This window comes from Epargyreus clarus, unplaced genomic scaffold (assembly GCF_041222505.1).
Source record: "Epargyreus clarus isolate Ecla_fem2 unplaced genomic scaffold, WU_Ecla_fem_2.2 ptg000006l, whole genome shotgun sequence".
NCBI classification, from domain to species: domain Eukaryota; kingdom Metazoa; phylum Arthropoda; class Insecta; order Lepidoptera; family Hesperiidae; genus Epargyreus; species Epargyreus clarus.
In genome coordinates this window covers 9,872,885-9,886,014 of record NW_027332214.1, presented here as the reverse complement: position 1 = coordinate 9,886,014, position 13,130 = coordinate 9,872,885, and the positions used below count along the sequence as shown (strand labels likewise).

At 36.6% G+C, this 13,130-nt stretch overlaps 1 protein-coding gene and 1 long non-coding RNA gene across 4 annotated transcripts in view; one reads left to right on the top strand and one right to left on the bottom strand.

The window, feature by feature from the left end:
- The window catches only part of LOC140742932 (uncharacterized), a 239,611-nt gene that overhangs the window by 144,368 nt on the left and 82,113 nt on the right, over positions 1-13,130 (bottom strand). The window lies entirely within an intron of this gene.
- pros (homeobox protein prospero) overlaps positions 1-13,130 on the top strand; it is a 134,912-nt gene that overhangs the window by 47,029 nt on the left and 74,753 nt on the right. For all 3 annotated transcript variants that reach the window (XM_073074013.1, XM_073074012.1, XM_073074014.1), the window contains exon 3: positions 1,779-1,837. The gene's annotated coding sequence lies outside the window, so the exon portion shown is untranslated. The remainder of the gene's footprint in view (positions 1-1,778; positions 1,838-13,130) is intronic.

Below are 13,130 nucleotides of genomic sequence, written 5' to 3'. Positions count from 1 at the left end.
AGATCTAAAGGCAACTTTCACTGATTTAATATTCATAATGATTGTTACTCTACCTATAGATTAACATAAGAGTTAAAATCAATGAGGCTAATTAAAGTTAGGTACACCGATAAATAACAAATTACATACCTAAAGTTTATTTAAAAAATATATCATATAAAACTTTGATCAATCATATCTTAAACATTGACAAGGTTTATATAAGAATTAGATTTAGGTATGTATGGAGAATTAAATTTAAATGCACGGAAAAGCTTCGTACAAAATTGGTAACAATTAGGTACACAAAAATTAAAAGGTGTAGACGTCAGTATTTCGAAAACTGAGACCGCTCAGACTACACACCGCTTCGTCTATAGATAAAAATACTAATAACATTCAATTCAAAATCAACACAATAACTAACAAACAGATGCGTTATATTTACGTATGTAATAATAAATCAGCAACACAAACCAAATTACGTACTTACTTCCGCTCTTCAAGGGCCGCGTACAACTGGCCACTTTAGCGCACGCCCGCGACACCTGGAGACCCTTTGTATAGCCCTTCTGAGGTTTAAGGGCTGGTAATTACCAATAATGTTAACACGCTACGATTTATTACTTGCGAGCTTCCTTTGGATGATGTCCGTACCCATACCGTGGTTTTTTTATTTAACGCCGGGACCCAAAAATATTGAATATTTGAGTACCGTTACCAGTTCTTACATAATTAAACTCCCGTTAAATGCACAGCTGTTTCCAATACTAGCCCGTATATTATATGAAGATATTTACATAGCCGATTTGTTTCATTTTCTAAAAATCATCAAAGCATTCGTAATATCTGATGATAACTAGGCTTTAATTCCATTTATTTGTTTGTTATGTTTGTGAACTTTTTAAAACTATTTTTCCGTTCCTTACTTTGTTATATTAGTTGGAATATTTGTCTAATTTCCATATTTTTAATCGATTGACACTTTTATTTACATCAAACATCTACATTAGATAGGACCTCGTATATTCATTAAAATTTCCTATACAAACCACAGAACCTACAAAAACGATTGCCATACTCAAAAACTAGTCAAATCCTCATACGGGTCGTAGCTACAGATCGGAAGCTAGGCAAAAAAAATCAAAAAGCGTAGATCTATGCGCACGCGCACACGCCGGGTGGTCGTGCGCACGTGGCGGCCCGTATAGATCCTATCGATACGTCTTATCGATAGGGTACCTTGTTTATTGGGATTTTCGATGCTTTTTATCGAATTCTGATAAGAAGGTGTTTGTGACGCGTGTAGTTCGGCTTTTTGCTCTATGATTCGTAACAGCCTATTGCTCGTTTTTTTTTATAAAATAAGAGTAGCAGACAAGCATGCAGTCAAGTCAAGTGGCTACTGCCGCCTATGGATACCTGTAATCAACCCCAGAAAGGATCAGATATTCCTCACCTGAGACCAGCCACAGATGCGTCCCTACCGCTGAGGACTAAGCTGGAACGCCCCGGAGGAGTATATCTCCCGTACCACACCCTTCAAACCAGAGCACAACAAGGATTAATACTGCTGTTATTAGCTACTGCTGATCGAAAATTCGTAAAACTGCTACGCAAACTGCAAAAGTCAAGATGTCTTCGGGTGTCAGTTTCATTGTTTATTTATTATATTTTATTATTCCTAACCTAACCTAACCGGTTTCGAAAGTTTTGACTTCTGCCGACACTCCAAGAGTGCAACCCGTAGATTTTTTTTATTAATTAGGTATATTAAATGAAATTTTCCTTATTTTCAGATCAATCGGAGAGCCACGGGCAAATTTTCACCGGATAAGAGTTCAAAATCATATTAATGGTGAGTGATGCATTACAAATTATTTCGAATATTACAATGCAACTTTCCGAAAACGTACGTCATAGTATTACAATTAGTAATATCTACACAAATATTATGTGTAAAATATATACATACGTAATATATTGTGTGACACTAATAATTAATATTTTGAATTTGTAATTATAAAACAGGATAATACTTTAAGTTTAACAAACAAAAGACGGAAAAAAGGTTAATAATGTAATTTTATATTAATTCGTTATTTTATAATACAGAAGTATATAACAAAGAAGCGTGCAGTCAATTTAATGGCAGATGGCCACTATCACTCACAGACAGCTATTAAAATCAAATCCATATAAGATAAGTCGTATTGACGACCCGCGTGGCGGAGCGGTCACCATACCGATCTGACGCGCAAAGGGTCCCGGGTTCGATCTCCGGCCAGACAGATATCTAAATAATGAATTTACATTTCTGTTTCTGGGTCTGGGTGTTTGTGTATTTGTCTATGTGTGTGTCCATGGCACCCACGACACAGGGAATCCTAATGTGGGGCTGTGCGTGTAGAAAGCGTTTCTTTATATTTATTTATTTATATTTGAGATCGACCACAAATACTTTGCTACTCCTGAGAACTAAGTTGGAAAAAATCTTAAATTATGTCTGTTTTACCAAATCCTTCAAACCAGAACACAGCAACGTTTAACACTACTGTCATAAGACAATTAGGTATGAAAATAGTATGTCCCGATTCGAATCTAAAAGGACAATATACCACCATAAATAAATCACATATGAAATTAATATTACGCACAAAAAATCTAGATATAAAATTATAGACCGGGTTTAGATATAACTAAGAGAGCATTTACAATTTTTACTCAGTAGAAATGAACACATTGTACTTTGCAAATACTAGTCCACAGCATAAGTAGGGCATTGAAACGTCTGTTGCAAAACAATACTACAGAATATTGCTATAATAATACCCGTACACTTGTTTCTAAGCTCACTCAATCATTACTGCTACTTTTCTTTTTTAAAACAAAAGAACAAATATCAAAAATACACCACATTTTACATCGCGGATAGAAAACGGCTATTATCAGCCCACTGTTGGACAAAAGCTTTCTTTATGAGAGAGTTTGCAGAATGACTGGCGAATCATTCGCGGATTCAGTGTGTTTTTTGCGAAAATGAAGTTTTAAACGAGCATGCGTGCGTTCAATCACGTGCTTATTGGAATGTTATGGCACGCTTGGGGTTCGGGGTGGACTGCATCGTGTCCCACTGCTGGGAAGGAGTCACATTCAAGAGAAGTTTAGACACTAATCCACCGTGTTAACCAAGTGCGTACGACTAATCATTTAACATTTAATCATTTATTTGCCATGAATATTACAGTCATTGCAGGTCTTACAATATACATTACATCTAAATATATATAACTCAAACGTGGCTGACTGACATAGTGATCTATAAACGCACAGCCCAAACCACTGGACGGATCGGCATGAAATTTGGCATGCAGGTAGATGTTATGACGTAGGCATCCGCTAAGAAAGAATTTTGATCAATCCTACCCCCAAGGGGATAAAATAGGGGATGAAAATATTACTTCGTAACGCGAGCGAAGCCGCGGGCAAAAGCAACAGGGTTGATGATGATGATGTATAAGTAGAGACTTCATACACCTTTAAGAAGTTTCAGGTATTTATGCAAGTTTCCTCATCATGTTTTCCTTCAACTTTATAGCAAGTTCAAGTTCATTTATTAGTAATTAAGTACACAAATCTCGGAATTTGAAATTATTTTAGTATGACTCGCTTCAACGATATTGGAAAACAGAATTAAATCAAAACAACATATTCAAAACATGTTTTATTTAACAGATTTCATAATAATAATTGACTTTCCTCCATATTGCGTCACGGACAAACGTAAAATTATAGTATTGTGTACGTAACTATTTATTTTAATTACTTATACATATGGTTGAGTCGGAAAACATACAACAAACAACATTATTATTCCTTTAATTACAATAAATTAGAAATGACAAATCAATTATGTGGTTCGTCAAAAATCTACGAGTAATTGTAACCAATGATTGTAACAAGAACAATGATTGTAACTTAAGTCCTTGTTCTGAAAATTAGGGTCACTATCATGTATAAAACAGGTCTAATTCGATATATATGGGGCATGGAATATGATCGGAGGTGCGTGCCTGGGATTTGAACCTCGGACCCCTCGACGAGGCCGAGTTTCTTAACTACTGCTGGAATATGATGCTATTCATAAAAGGTGCAAAATCATCTCTCCTCCAAAGCCAGCGATGCATTGGCGAATCCTCTGGTGTTGCAAATGTTCATATGCGACGGTGACTACTTTTCCATCAGGTAGATCGTATACCTTTGTTAATATACTCGTAGAAAAAATGTACCTAAATTTATTGCGATTCGTAAGAATGCTGCTAATGAAATATTAAGTTTCTTCTTTGTATAAGCTTATATTTCAGAGCAAAACAGCTGTTTAGCGGCAGAAATATACGCACAGGCAAAAGCTAAGGGTCACCCCATATTAGTATTGTCTCATAGCGGAGTCGAAACAACAGTATACAAAGGATGGTTTATGAAGCCATTTGTTTGTCTACCAAATTATAATTGAAGCCGCACCCACACACGCGCGGAATTATATTCACAACGAGCATGCCTTCGTAACAACGCGTATAGTTTTACAAAATTTGATCATCATTTACCCGGTTTTGCATACAGCCTACGGGTTTTACTAAACATACTATATCTGCGTATGCGTATAGTACCGGTATGAACCGGTTTTCGCTAGTCCGGAATAAAACCGTTCGAATTTCGTATACACCCGTATTTTGTCTGTGGGTGGACAGGGGTGGACAGCACATGAATTTTCAAATAATCAGACGTACGTGCGTCTATGTAATAAAAGAGCGCTGGTTTTATAGCGACGTCGTTTTTTGTGATTCTCATAGAATTGTTCTCGATTGTGCGCACTTTTTTTTCGTCAATACATCGGCCGCACGGATTAATTTGTTAAGGCTGGAGATGTTTTGATTTGTTTTTTTTTTTATTTTGTTTCTCTTTCCATATAAAAAGTATCACACAGATTGTTATCAATGCACTATTTACTTTAATAGATAGTGGTAATCATAGATTAGTAAAGATACTTCGCCGCCTTGAAATTGAATGAAGCCACAAACGGCTTATTAGTAAGTTCTTTTTTTTTAATTCTTGACAAATAAAAACATTTTTAGAGAAAATTTACGAGTAAATAACTAAACGCGCAAAACTGACTGTACGAATTTGGATGAAATTTGACACAAATATAGTTTATAACCTGGATTAACACATAAGACCGTGAATGAGGTCCAACGTACAGAGCCGCGGGCAAAAGCTAGTAAACAATAATTAGGTGGCCAAATAGTTATGACACCAATCTATCTTTGTTTCTATAAAATCCACAACATAAGGATTGCTAGTGAGGTGCTATGAGTATAAATTTTGAACTAAGTTGATATTTTTAGATAGAGATGAAGAAGATACATACCGAGGCATTCTAAATTAGTCTTCAGGGCTTGCAATGTTTTTTTTCTAGCACAGATAGAATAGCTTATATCTGAGGTTAATACCAGATATTTGAGATTGATTATAATCTGTATTTCTTTATAACGTAGAGTAAAAGGCGAGCATGCGTGGTAAGCATTTAATAACACATGGTTTTTGCTACCCTTGGACAACTCTACTGATACCTACCTTAGATAGGATAAGAATCTTAACTGTAATCAGCCACAGATAAATTGCCACCACTGAGTACCAAGTTGGAGCAGCTGCTTTTGTTACCAAAATTCCATAAAAAATACATGATACACGTGAACATACATAGAATTAATACAGAAAGACTTTACATAGTCCGGTTTTTGAGCTAGGCCGCACACGGGACAGTGAATATTTGATCAGAAGAATTCCGTGGCGGACGAGGCGCGATCGCACTGTTGACTTAGCGTAGTGCAATGTAATAGCGTTGTACGGTAAAACTCCCAGCCATTTGTCAAATTGTATATGCAACATAAACTGCGTGATAGATACGCGGTATGCGGTGTTTAATTGATGTCTTCTGTCGTTTGGGAGTTGCGGCTTATGAGGAACGAACAACAGATTAGTTTTTTTGGTTACTTAAGATGACAATATGTATTTTTTATGGAGCACCTTCTTTTGTTACCACAATTCCATAAAAAATACATGATACACGTGTACATACATAGAATTAATACAGAAAGACATAGGCACATAGTCCGGTTTTTGAGCTAGGCCGCACACGGGACAGTGAATATTTGATCAGAGGAATTCCGTGGCGGACGAGGCGCGATCGCACTGTTGACTTAGCGTAGTGCAATGTAATAGCTTTGTACGGTAAAACTCCCAGGCCCGCCATTTGTCAAATTGTATATGCAACATAAACTGCGTGATAGATACGCAGTATGCGGTGTTTAATTGATGTCTTCTGTCGTTTGGGAGTTGCGGCTTATGAGGAACGAATAACAGATTATTTTTTTAGTTACTTTATGAAAATATAGTTTTATTTTTATTTTTATTTTAACATAGCACAAATTTAGCTATTTTTTTACAACGAATTGATATGCATTTTTGTTTTATTTAGACTTTTGCCAGGTTTTTTTCTAGTTTCTCGGTTAGGTTAAGCTATTTCTAGCACATACCTCTTCAATTTGGCGGCTTTTTCGATTTTTGTGGAGAGACCATAACAAATTAAGAGTTAATAACTAGTTACCTACGTTACTCCATTAAACTCCTATGTATTTGTGCAAAACATCTATATGTGATCTAAATCAGTTCAATCTTATATATAAAATCCTCGTGTCACAATGTTAGTTACCGTACTCCTCCGAAACGGCGTTACCGATTTTCACCAAATTTTATATGCATATTTAGTAGGTTTGAGAATCGGCTACTATCTATTTTTCATACCCCTGAGTGATAAGGGTTGTTCACCCTTAACATTTTTTTATTTATATGACAACACAACGTTTGCCCGGTCAGCTAGTAGAATATAGAAAATAATAGTCACGTTGAAATTTCAGAACATCACTTCAATTTCCTTTATTCCTATAAATTAAACTGACATCACTAAAACAAATACAATACAAATACCGTTCGTCATTGAAATTGATGCCATAGACACATCTATACATTTCCACTTGGCTGAATAGAAAATGTACAGCAAAAAGCAAACAAAAAGGCGCAATTTCATTTGTAATTCCAAATTCAAATTCGAGTAGCCGGTTAACGCTAGAACGTAGCCGATAAAGCGCACATTAATCAGGAACAACGCAGTTTTGAATATCGAACGCCAGGAGCGAATCGCGTTTCCATTGGACACATTTGTTTGATTACGAATACTAGTTACATGGTTTTGTGTACGCTAAGGATCGATCATGAATCAATTCATATGATTAATTGTCTTCACCGGATAAATTGAAGAACTATTTGTGGTTATACTCCGGAGTTATTTTTGCCTAACAACTTGCGGTGTGTTGGTTTAACAGGTGTTGTAAGGAATTCCAACTAGCTAGGTATGGCAACCGTAGTAGAGCTCTAATTCTTTCTGGGGTTCAATATGGGGTGACGACCCGCGTGGCAGAGCAGTCACCATACCGGTCTGACGCGCAAAGCGTTCCGGGTTCGATCCCTGGCCAGACAGATATCTGAGTGATGAATTCAGGTATCTGTTCTGGGATTGGGTGTTTGAGTTAGTCTTTGTGTGTGTCTATGGCACCTACAATACAGGGAATCGTAGGAGTGTAGAAAGCGTTTAATAGGCAATAGGTAGTTTATTATCAAAATTACTACATTAAATTTGCTTAAAAAAATTCAAACGCACTTAAATCCATAGATTAGTAAAGATTACTCACTCCTAACAAGAAAATGTACCCAGTTTTGAGAATTGAAATAGTTAGTCCCTAAAATATTTGATATAACTATTTATTTATTACGTAAATTACGCAGTATTAGTTATTTATTCGTAAATTTTCTCTAAAAATGTTTTTATTTGTCAAGAATTCAAAAAAAGAACTTACTAAAATAAGCTGTTAGTGGCTTCATTCAATTTCAAGGCGGCGAAGTATCTTTACTAATCTATACTTAAATCATTACTTTTATTTGTAGCGTTTCAATTCTGTTAACAAAAAGATAAAATTTAATTCTTGAGAATTCAAGTCAAGAACACAATTTGCTGCTCAAAAATTTAAATTCTAAAATAGCTGGTAAAATCCAACATTTATCAGGAGCACGCAGTTTTGAACATCGAACGCCAGAAGCGATGCTATCGCGTATCAATACAAAGCCGTTACGTGAATTCGAGGCGCGTGGGGTCATAGAACCCGAGAAAGAAAATGTTTCCTTTTTTAGTTTTTTTTTTTTTATTTTTATTAACTAGGCAATGTTCAAATTGTTTAGATATATACACAAGAAATGAAGAGATTAAGATACATAACATAAATTATTGTTTTAAAAACAGCACATTTTTGTTTCAGTACCTATTGTAACTAGTCTTTGTAATCAAACATTTATTGAAATAGAAATAACAATATTTTTTTTTTTTTATGTAGTAAAAAGTAAAGTATACGGATATCATTTTGTTTTATGTATGTGCCCAAGATAATCGTGTAGGTTTCCTAAAGGTATTTTCTTTCACGAGTATGGCAAGCGATAGTTACCTAATTTTTAATACGCATATAATTTTGAAAAATCTTGCCTGGATTTGAACCTCGCACCCCCCAACTAAGAAGGCGAGTGTAAACCATTTGGTTGTTATAGTCCGCATAAAACTGCTAATCCGTTCTGAATATAAAAATATAGATAATCTTATATATAAAATTATCGTGTCACAATGTTAGTTACCGTACTCCTCCGAAACGGCTTTACCGATTTTCAGTGATAAGGGTTGTTCACACTTGACATTTTTTAATTTATATGGCAACACAACGTTTTCTGGGTCAGCTAGTAGAATATAATAGATTATAATGAATATGAATTGCGTCGCCACAGCAAATTGTATGACTACACTTGCTCGCAACAACTTCAGAGCGAACTAGCAGTTTGGCGCGAACTGTACTGTGGCGGGTAACCACTCATTTTATGGCCATACCGAACCCGCGATAAGACTGACGTGTTATGAGGTTCTGATCAACGCTTAAACGGCAACGCCCACCGTCTGATAGTATTCGGTGTTGTAACTGCTCGTTTCATTGCATTTTATTGCCTTTATTAGATTTTAATTCTACATATAGCATGGAAAGCTTCACATTGCCTAAGATTTCTCGACTTTATTTTTCAGTATTTAATTCATTTAATTTAATAACTTCCTTCTAAGGTATTCTCGGAGCGCTATGACATGGGGCTCTTCAAAAAAGGTGTAAAAATAGCTTTCCTCCAAAGCCAGCGATGCATTGGCGACTCCTCTGGTGTTGCAAATGTCCATAGGCGACGGTGCCGCTTTCCATCAGGTAGCCCGTCTACCTCATCGTTTAGGTATAATTATTAAAAAAATGATAAAACATGCATATAGAGTATAAGTCGTTTTATTTACTCTTAAGGAAGCAAACCATTTTACGTCCGTATTTTTTGAAATATACACATGTAAGTATATTCTGTACAATTTGGATATTTTCTGCACAGTTCCCGATTGTATAATTTTTCGATTTTCAAAGCAGAAGTCCTAAATATAATCGGGTAAAACGCTGCCTATACTGTGTAAGATCCCGTCATGTTTGTTATTATTGACTTATAATGCTATCAAAATCGGTTCAACTAGTTCCTTACGACTGTGATACTGTGGTTGTAACCGTTTTATTATAAGTCACCCGCTCAGTGGGTTACAATAAACAGAGAAACAAAAAACAGTAAAAAAACAGCGTTGATACTTTATTAATACAGGTAACGCTTCATAAACAAACTAATCAATATTAGTTATACGTACTCATTCAGTCGCTATAATTCCGTTAATAAAAATACAGAGAGAACAGCTCAAAGGGGTGGTAGGGGGTGCGATGGGCTTCGGAAAATTCACCCGGTGAATGGGAAAACGCGGCGATAGACAAACAGCCGGCTGACCCCGCGCCCCCCTACCTCCCCTAACGTACATTTTGAAATAATGCCCCCAAGTTGCGTTACGGGCGTCCGTTTTTAACCGACGCAAAAAGAGGCTTAATGGCTAGTTAGGTGATTTTTTTTATTCTGTTAGGTTTTTTTTGTATGACTATTTTTCGTATAAATATTGTTTTGCAGGTGATTAAAGGTGTGGTAGGGTTCAATTAGTTATGTCATAAAATGTGTTTAGTACCTACTAAAGAACTAGTGAAGTACAATTTGAGTGTCATGAGTAGCAATAGATTCTGTGACATTAGCTGCTACTCCATTTCTTTTGCTATGAAGAGAGATTACCGAAGTAGATACGTTATCAATGATTATAAGTGTCCAACTAGAAACAAAACGTGGAACCTCTACACAGTACACCCTTTACTAGACTAAGTTAAGACGGGTCATAGTGTGGTTCGACTCCAAAGGTACCAACATCAGCAACCCATTATTGTGCCACTGCTGGGCACGGGTCTCCTCTCAGAATGAGAAGGATTATGCCATAGTCCACCGCGCTGGCCAAGTGCGTATAGGTTGACTTCACATACATTTGAGATTTTTTTTATAAATTCTCAGGTATGCAGGTTTCCAAACGATGTTTTCCTTCACCGTTTAGCAAGTAATAATTAATTTCTAATACGCACATTGAATAAATCAAAGGTGCGTGCCTGGGATTTGAACTTCGGACCCCTCGATCAAGAGGTCAATTTAACCACTAGGCTATCACTGCCACGGCACCAACACCACACCTATTCTCACAACAGCAGTGTCAAGCGTAGTCTTCAGTAGCAAAACATTTGGGGCCAATCTTAGGTCAGAATCTAATCTTATCTGGCGTTGATTACAGATGTTCATGGGTGATAGTAGACACTGCTGTAAAGCAAAAACTGATGCGTAGTGATCTGTCACAGCCTCCAAGTGTTCAATCACCCCAAGTTTTTTAAGTAAATACAAAAAACACTTATTTTATGGTAACATTTTTAAATTCTATATAAAGTAATAACAAGAACAATTAATTTACTTACGTTTCCCATCAGTATAGAAGTTGAGCTTACATTCACTCTTCATGCTCGGAGGCCTAAGAAAGCGTAATCATAGTCATTAAAAACGTTTTAAAGTAATTCTAGACTTCTCTATTCAAGCGAAATGTAAAATAAGTTGAACGCACTATTTCTTCTTGTATTGCACTTGACCGATTTCTTTGAAGCCGCCTTTTATGTTTAAATGAAACAAAGATAAAAATCTTAGTCATGTTTATAAGCAAATGACGTTAAAACAGACGATTTGAGTAGTTGATCTGGTCTAGTTTTTTATAATATAGGAGTAGCAGACGCGCATGCAGTCCATCTGATGATAAGTGGCTACTGCCGCCCATGGACATCTGTAATCAACCCCAGATAAGATTAGATATTCCTACCTGAGGTCGGCCACAGATGCGCCGCTACCCCTGAGGACTAAGCTGGAACGCCTCTGAAAAGTCTGTCTCCCTTCAAACCGGAACACATCAGCGCCTAACACTGCTGTTATTAGGTAGAAATAGGTGTAGCGGTGGTGCCGCCGGAGTCGAATCACAAAGGGTTCCACCACCTTCGAAGAGCATGTAGACCATCTGATGGTAAGTGGCTGCTACCGCACATGGGTGTCTATAATGAACCTCAGTTACGATTAGAATCCTACCTAAAGTCGGCCGTAGATACGCCGTTATCCCTGAGAACTAAGCTGGAATGCCGGAACACAGCAGCGCTTAAGACTGCTGTTATTAGGCAGAAATAGGTGTGACGGTGGTGCCTCTGGAGTTGAAACACAAAGGGTTCTACCACCTTAGACAAGATAAGACAGCAGATAGATGTTGATCTTACGTAAGGTGTAAAGTATATTTTTATTATCCTCCACAACCTGTATGCAACTGTAATTTACTCTCCGCTACTTAGTTTGATTGCCTTAAAAACAATCACCATTATTTATACCATACAGTGGCGATACATTGAAAGAGTTGCAACACTGAAGTCATAACCATTATGGAGATTCAGTTGCATACAGCACACATGTAAACGCGTCAATAGTTCGAACGAGTGCGCAAAATCGGACCGTAGCAACGCACAACAAACGCCAAAGCGCATACAAATCTGACAGAAGCCGTGGATTGGTCCTCTGTACAATCTTAGCGAAGTTAGCCCACGCACTGAGGTTGTAAATCTCGTCTGATATAGGGATGTCTGATACGATGCGATTTCGAGATATCGATACAGCGATATCGATATCTCGAAATCGTTTTTACGATATTTTCGTCATGTGCTTTAATATATTATTTCGTTCAGAAATATAATATTAATCGTTATCATATCTTACATATCAAATTATTAAATTTGGAATCTTATTAAAAATAAAAATAACCCTTTACATTTATTGAAAATTGCTAATTGCATATTGCACTGTTTTGCAATGTTTTATTGAAAAGCGTTCAAGAATTACAAAACGGTATATCGATACAAAGTGATACGATACGATACATCGACAAAATAGACACGGGCATCCCTAATCTGAAATGGCTGACCATCTCCACCCCCCACCATTGGACGCTGCAAAAGTGTGCGCTATAAATTTTATACAAGCGCCAGTGTACGGTAAAACTGGACTAGGTATTCAATGCATGTGTGTGCGAAAATTCGTCCGGCAAGCAGAGGACATCGGCAGTTTTGCTTTATACGTACAATGTATAGGGTTGCCACCCGTATAATGTACCTATATTATTGTACTATATTTTAGTCGATCGTTCTATATAGGACAAGTATGAAAAAAAGTCACGCTATTTTCATCGGTAATCGGCAGGTAGGGCGTATATGATATTGCTTTCATGAGGTTTTCAATATTTAGGAATAGTCAAAAAAACTGTCCTTTAACTAACTTTATACCTATGTTATAGTAATCCTAGTCTGATAATAAAAAAAATATAAGGTTTCAGACAAATTTACATAAGGGCTATACTTTATGTTTTCCTAAAGAAGATACTATATTGTTTGCAATATGATTTTTTTCGCAGAAATAAGTTTTTTTTCGCATAAAGGTGTCGAGTGGCAACCCTAACCGTACGTATCGGTCCAGAGATGTTGCCGGCTAATCTA